The sequence below is a fragment of the Cyprinus carpio genome, chromosome B10 (assembly GCF_018340385.1).
Source record: "Cyprinus carpio isolate SPL01 chromosome B10, ASM1834038v1, whole genome shotgun sequence".
NCBI classification, from domain to species: domain Eukaryota; kingdom Metazoa; phylum Chordata; class Actinopteri; order Cypriniformes; family Cyprinidae; genus Cyprinus; species Cyprinus carpio.
Window position 1 is genome coordinate 8,487,392 of NC_056606.1, and position 8,459 is coordinate 8,495,850.

Below are 8,459 nucleotides of genomic sequence, written 5' to 3' on the forward strand. Positions count from 1 at the left end.
TAATTGATGGACTGGAGTTGTGTGGATTACTTGTGAATTATTGTGATGTTTTTATCAGCTGTCTGAACTCTCATTCTGACGGCACCCATTCACTGCAGATAATCCACGGTGAGCAAGTGATGTGAGGCTGAATTTCAGAAAAAAAGATTTCTCTCAGGTCTGCATCTATACCTCAAGCTTCCTGCAGCTCTCTCTGACAATAATATAGCGTGCTCTCTCTCTCTCTCTCTCTCTCTCTCTCTCACACACACACACACACACACACACACACACATACACACATCCACCCCCACACACACCACACGAAGTGGTAATTTGGCACACACGGACTTCACTGAATCATCACACTGTAACACACCCTGCATGCACACACACAACACACACACATAAACACACACACTCACACACTCCACAACAGGTAATCGTTAGTGGGTAATTGGCTTTGTGGAAGGCAGCTTGGCAAACTGAATCTATCATCTCTGCTCTTCTGTTCCAAACTAATCCTGCATGCTGCGCTGATTACCGCAAAATCAATTGATCGGATTGCCTCAGTGAAACTCAAAGTGATGACATTCAGCCTCAATGGTGACCCCATACTCAGAATTCGTGCTGGGAATTTTTAACCCATTTATTGCACACACACAAAGGAACACACACACTGTGAACACAAGGAAAATGGCACCATCTCTGCTCTCCAGTTCGATCCACTACCTAATCATGTGCATTGAGGTGGATAGAGAACTGGATGCTGGATTCCTTTGTGAACTCACACTTTGATCGGTTTCAGTCTCCCAGTTAGACTGGAGAAAGAACATGGGAAGGTTAATGCTTTCCTTTGTGTTCATGTTGTGCATTGAAATAACGAAACATATTAGTGTCACATTAGTATTGTGCCATAATGTCATGCACTGAAAACTTTCTTCTTCTGAAACTAAATCTTTTTTTTGCCATTATTTTTTGTAACAAGGCTTGATATGCAGCTTAATTTATAGAACTGAACAACTAGTTCTTGGTTTATCACTCCTGAATCTGGAATGTGCATGATTATGTAAAACAGGTTCTCTAGGAAGGCGTTGTAGGTCAGATTATGTAACATTTATTTCTTTCTTTTATATTTGCAAATATATCAGTTACAGGGTCTGAGTGCATTGGGAAAAAATGAGATAAGTACCGCCCCTAGTGAAAAATATAGTAAAAACATTTATTTCATGCTAAATATACAACAGATGCATTATAAATATTTATGTGCTTAATAAAAATACCCTGCAACTGTACTTTTGGTGAACTAAACTGGTATCCTTAAAGTCTGCTAAATTGGAACAACTAATTTTGAGCTTAATGCTCTTTGTGCACAATTGAATGCAATTGTGCAGAAGTAGTGCTGAAGACCAGCCAAAGATATATAAGTAATGATTGTGCTTAAAGTGGAACTATTGCAAGTATACTTCAGGTACACTTTAAATATCTTGCATTTAATTATATTTTTCTTTATCCGTAAGTCTTGAGTGATTTGTCAGTAAATATGTTAACAGATTTGACCTACAATATACTTAGCATGAAATAAATGTATTTTAAATATATTACTTTTTATTAGTGACAGTTTCTAGATTTTTAGCAGTTGTCATCTAAGTGTGGTGAATATAAAGTGTCTCAATTAAATATCTGCAAACTTTAGGCCAAAAGTTTGACCATACTGGTTGTGTGCCCTCAAAATGTCCAAAAAGATTGATTGCTGCAAAACTAATTGTCATTAATGAAACAGGCCTTAGTCATCTAATCAATGAATCAGAAGTCTTCTAACAGGTTTTTTTGTTTAGTTTTTTTTGGTTGTACATGCTACATTTGCACCAAACCGGATCTACAGTATGACTACATGAGATTGAATGTTTCTTTCTTTCTTTCTCTTTCTCTCTCTCTTTCTCTCGCTCTCTATTTCTTGTTTCCTCTTTTTTTCTGTTTGTCTAAATGGTGGATATTTTCGGGGCAGGGATGAAAAAGCATGTGACATTCTGCAGGTTCTAGTTTTTCATAACAATTTAAAAACTATTTAGCCCAAACAGTTCAGCCTTTGAGTTTCAAATGCTGCCAGGTGAAATCTCATTGGCTGTTGTCAGGCATTTTTGTTGACTCGTTCAACCATTTTAGTATTCAAAGCACAGAAAAAGAAATGACATACAGCAAGTTTCATGCAAACTGCATCAATATCATTTGTAAAGCAATAGATAAATGTTTGTATTATAGCGACAACTAGTGTCCCATGGATGTCAGTTCACTTAAATTCTCACTGGGTCAGATTTGGGATCATTTCATTAAATTTAATGTCTTTGAGTTTTTATTGTGTCTGTTGCCCAAATACTTTAAGGAAATCCAAATATAAGCCCATCAAGACCTCCATTGCATGAACCAACAAAATGTGTTCACAAACAGCAAAATGACAATGTTAACCACATGATGGCAGCAAAGCACCAGATAATGTTTAAATGTGCATGTTCACTTTCAATCTGCAGTGCCTTACACAAAGCACAATATCAGCTACCTTTAAAATACATGATCTTAATCAATGCATAAATATGTTTGCTTACGCTTCTTTTCTGGCTTGTAAAACTGAGGTTCCCTCACAAGAGGAAAACTGCTACACAATCCATTTTTAGAGAATAGATCAGATGGATGAGTTGATTGATTGCAGCACCCTGTGAAAAGTAGATCAAATCTTTGTGGTTCAGCACAGATGTGTTTCACAGAAACATCATGAGCTGAATTCAGATGTTCATTGCTGTGATGTTATAAGTGCTAAGAGACAGAACCTGAAGAGCGAGACCTTATTGCCAACTGTCTTGGAAGATACAGCTAGCCGTTTTCTTATTTAACACAAAGGCGGTTAGCTTATGTGGTATTTTTTTTTTTTTTTTCCTGATTAGTGTCAACTGGAAAGTTTATGCTTCATGGAATCAGATTTCATAATATATTGGGCTAAAATAAGAAGCCTTTGCAAACAGATGCCTGGCATTTTCCCAAGTGAGTCACATACCTGTGTGAACTTGACACACTGAAAGTGTCTGATGTCTTAAAAAATGCTGGTTAAAGCAGTTTTTTACTTAATTAATTTGGCATTAAAGATTTTTGGAGCCATCCATGGTAGATTTGAACCTGATGAAATGCTGAAATGCTGAAACAAAATCCCTTGCCTCTCTTGGTCACAGCTGTGTTGCATCTGATTGTTTCCCAAAGATGCCACATTTGGTAGATCCTACTCTAATATACATATTCGGCCATTTATATTTTGAAATGATACCTTCACAACAGCAGCAAAATTTGTGTTTGTAGTTTGTGTTTATTGCTAGTGTACACCGAAAAGTTGAGCAGATTAAATGATTTATGCATTTAAAAGAAAAAAGACGAAAACATTGATAGTTTTTTTTCTTCCAATTGTCAAGATGATTTATGCATTTAAATTGTTTTTTTTATTAATGATGGCAGGTGGAAAAAATTGATTAGCTGTTGGCTATTTTTTTTGTGCCACATCTTTCAATAAGTCCCGCCTCAACTTCCTGTTTAAGGAATTATGTCAAGTTAGGAAAGCCAACTGCTCTTTTCAGCTTTTCTTTAAAACAATTATACCTGTACGGCCTTGTCGAAGGGCCCTCTGTGAAACACCTCCATTGTTTGCTCTTTGAGTTTGAAAACCACAGTCCTTTCTGTGCATGAAAAAAGAAATGCCATTTGGAATTTGCCTTTCATTAGCATGTTAGCAGAGCACTCTGGGAAATCACAGCTCATTTTGCGCCCTCACTCTTTATGTAAACCTTGGCAGCTGTTTGATCATTTCTGTTTGAAAGGAAATCTTACATCAGTTTGACTGGTCTCCTTTTGTACAACATTAGCAGCACAGGGATGTCAACAAGTGACAGGTCAAAGAAATTAACAAAGCATAGCAGTTAATGATCTAACAGAAGAGCTGTAGGTTCAGATCCAGCAAGTGTTGATCTATGAACCACTGAACCCTCGAGCAGGGCACTTAACCTCAAGTTGCTCTGAAGGGAACGACCCTTGTAATAAGTATATTGTAAAAGTCGCTTCAACAGATATAGCACTTAGCGCTCAATTGCTAGTTGTGAAGACCACTTCTTTTCAGCCTGCCATCTTCCAGATTCAACAAAGCCTGGTTTTGCTTCATTCTCTGAGGTGCATCTTTCAATTTTTGCTTTCAGACAAAGCATTTTCCTGAACGGGTAATGAGATTATCCCAAATTAATCTCAATACCAGAGGGACCAGAAATTTCATCTCAATTTTTAAATGATATCAGTGAAATTGTATTCTGTTGGTTTTAAACGATGAAGCATTTAATTGCTTGAGAAATGAGAGCGGTGTTTATTGGGAACCGAAATTTGATAGGAACCATTCAGGGGTTGTTTTTCAGCCGCTTCCCATCTGCAAACCTCCACTTACAAATCTTCATTATAACATTATTGGACTGATAATATACATAAATTCATTTGCATAAGAACATATGGGCTGCCGATGAAGTGAGAAATGTGCTAATCGGACTTTGGCAGATGTATGAGAGTTGATTTTTGAGCACACTAAGCAGCTTCTGTTGTGTTTACAATGGTTTTTAAGACACTCAATGGAGTTGAGGTTAAAACGGAACTGAAGGAAAAGTCAAGAAGGAACAGAAGTTCTTTCCATTTACTTGAGGAAAGTGTGAAAGCTCTTTCTAAAGGCACTTCCCTTGTGTCTGTTGAGTGACTGCCACTGAGTGCTAACTGAGGGTTGTGTTCAAGGGCTGTGAATGAAACCGCGGCCTCAGAGTTTCTGACTAAAGGTCCAGGTGAACCTCAGTAGGAGCCGTGAGTCTCCTGCACTCATATAAAAGCTGAAAAGGTTGAGTGCAGAGGACTATACAGTAGAAATTGGTTGTGACTTGGATTTTTATTCTTGCTGTGAAAAGACTTCAATCATTCTGCCTAAGCGTTTTTGTCTTTCCTGCATGTTGGCATTGAATTCTGTTCTGTTTGTCTGTGCTGGTCGTGTTCCTTTGAGCACACGTCAATGACTCATTAGCAACAATCTGCTAAAAAGCAAGACTTCTTAAACTATCTCACACTTAAAGTTATATGGGTATGAACAAACTGGTGTTAACAGTCTCTCAAAGTCAGCTATGTTCCAACTACCCTATACTCTTATGCAGCAAATTACAATAAAATTAATTACAAGTCAAAAACATACACAGAGATCAGTTAAAATAAGGTTACAATTAATAATAAATAAATAAATAAAAAAAATAAAAAATAAAATACAATACAATAGCATTTGATATATTGTTTAGTTTTTTTAATTTAAAAATCAAAGATATATACAAAGTTTAATTATGTTAAATAATAAATAAATACATTTTATATAGTTTTTGTTTGTTTTTTGATAGTTTTTTGTAATTTTTAAATGATTTAAATTCTATTCTATTCAAAACAAATAAACGAACGAATGAACGAATGAACTAACTAACTAACGAACAAACAAACAAACAAACTAACAAACATTTAATGTAATGTTTACTTGGTCTGGTTTTTCAATGAACCAAATTAACGTAGATAATTGTTTACAAAACAAACATCAACATTTTATTGTGTTGGTACTTTATTAAGCAAAATGAATATAAATGATCACATTAAACATTTTATGTCATGGACATATAAAAAAAGATCACACTTAAATTCTATTCCAAATATAGTTTAGTTGATCCACTTTTACAATAAACCATACAAAATTTAACACAGTGTTTAGTTGTTCTTGTTTATTTTTCTTGATTAAATTATTTTAAATAATCGAGAGCCATGGCTCATTTGGTTGCTGCTACACATTAACATTCACGTTAACATTCATTCCTCCTTCGCTTCTGACTTCTAGCAGATGAGGAGACTTTTCTAATGGGCAGACAGACAGCTGCAGAAGTGAGAAGGGATGTATAGCACAGGGAGATGCTCAGAATAAGTTATCCACGGCTCTAGGACACAATTCATTTTCAATGAGTGGGCGCAGTCCCTTAAAATGGCTTTCAACAATACTTGATAACAGGCTTCAGTAATGACATCCTTTGTGCACTGTTGGTAAGTGCAGTTTAATTTGTTTTTTCTGATGTTTGACAGGACATGTGGCCTCAAATCTTTAAAAAAAAAAACATCAATCGTTGCCACAAAAAACAAAACAAAAACAAGAACAAAAATATTACACATTTCTTATGGGGACTTATACGTGGTATAGCTGCTCCATGTTATTATATTTGGGCCACTCAAACAAACTGCAATTCTTCCATTTTATCTGCCGTTTAATCATGAAATGCAGATTTAAGATTTATTAATTAAATCTACACATTACTATAAAACAATGTATATTTTCAAATCCAGATTACTACTATATAAGTCTCTACACTTAAAAAAAAAAGAAGTACAGAAGCAATCACTGGTGCTTTACCCTTTCAAAAGGTACCAAACTGCACCATTTAGGTACTAAAATGTAACATTTTAGGACTAATATGTATCCCCTCTAGGGATAAATATGATACAAAGGTACTGCCCCAGTGACAGCTTTTGTACCTTCTGTGTCCCCTTGACAATTATTTGGTTTGTCCACATGTAAAAGAGAAAAAGATAGAATGGAAAGGAAAGGATTGCAAGAATAGGACCTAAGCTTAAGCAGGTTCAGTCAGGAACAAATTCATGGTGAGCAGGGACACACAGACGTTTCTGCTTCTGTGAAAAAACAATTAAAATGCTCTGATAGAGACAACACTGTATTTTCACCAGAGTGAAAAACAATATCAAAGACTTATTTAGCACCCCCCCCCACCCACCGCCCTTTCCATTTTAATCCAGGGATTTAGTCAGATTGATTTAAATGCACATATTTTAAGTCATCTTGTGGCCCCTTTTATGTTTTCTAGGGCCCCTTGTATGTGAACCAAAACTTATAGCTACAGTAGAACTGAATTTCTCACACTGGACAGGCCTGACCAGCCCTTTATCTGGGAGTGTATTAGATGGTGTCCTCATTACTGCAGGAACGTGACAAATGAAGAAGAATATCATCTACTTCCTACTATTTACAAAAGTTTGGCAATCAGGTCAGGGGGCAGGAGACAATGAGAGAACAGCTACGCTGAGCTGTTCTCGAGGGTTCGAGAGAGGGAACAGGCCCTAAGTGATCTAAATGAGGAACTGCTATAACACAGCTGTTGCTCCATTAAGAGTCTCCTAAAGGAGCTTCACAAGGGGCTCTTGCAGAAAACCAAAACAGGGAGCATGCCAGAGGACCTGTACATTTTCCAAAGAAAATGGTTTGCAAGTAAATAAAGAAATTTATCAGTGACAACTGCTCATGAAGTAAATATTATTCCCTGTTGCGTGTTGCCAAGAGCAAAGTGTGACTTTTATTAGCATAAATATAGCACAGCACACAAATATGTTGGGTAGAACACCCAGTTTTGATTATTTTAAATGATTTTTATAAATGTTTTCAGTATTGAATGAACTACTTGCATGTTAAGTCCGCAACATAGAAAAGAAAAAATGAAAATACAGTAAAACAAATTCTAATAACAGAATACAAATAAGAATTTATAAACAATAATAAACTTTCATTTTTAAGATTTAAAAATATGAATAATCAACATTTCTGCCATCTGCACAATTGCACACTAAGGTTTCAAACCAAGCACATTTAAGGCCCCGTCCACACGGAGATGCGTTTAGCTGTATATGCATACATTTTGTATCATATAGGTGTTTCGTTCACATGGATCCGGAGTTTTGGGAGAGTGAAACCGATATTTTTTAAAATCGGGACTCAGACTGGCTAAATCTGAAAACGCCACCCTTGCGTTTTCGTGTGGACAGCGAATCCATATATTTTCTGAAACAATGACGTCATCAGCCCATGTCTCGCCACTAGTCAGACACCGCTACGTCACGTAACATGAACAAACACTGAACAATTTTCTTTTATTAACTGACATTAACACAGATTAATACATGTATTGTTCCATGTTCGTTTGCATACTGCGCGCAAGGTTTATGCACATAGTCCAAGTCTTCTTCTCCATTTTTAGTGTATCTCTGTGGCAGAATTACAGTGCCACATACTGGTCTGGCATGTATATTTGTGTCGGTTTCGTGGTTTCGTGTGGATGCAGATATTTCTTGAGACGAGGAAAAAAAAAAGATTGGATAGGGGGTCTGGATTTGTGTGGACGTAACCTTAGTTTTATGGCACATTTAGAGTGACACAAACCTAAAAAGCATCTTAAAGAGCCTTTCATAAATGCCTTTATTTCACTTACTTTTAGTTATTTTTATAAAAACGTCAACACGTACAACAATGACAACAAAACTGCTTAGACTTTACCAATCAAGAAAAGAAGGATTACAGCTCAGTCTGGAATTGGTTTGTCCATCAGCTAATTTAA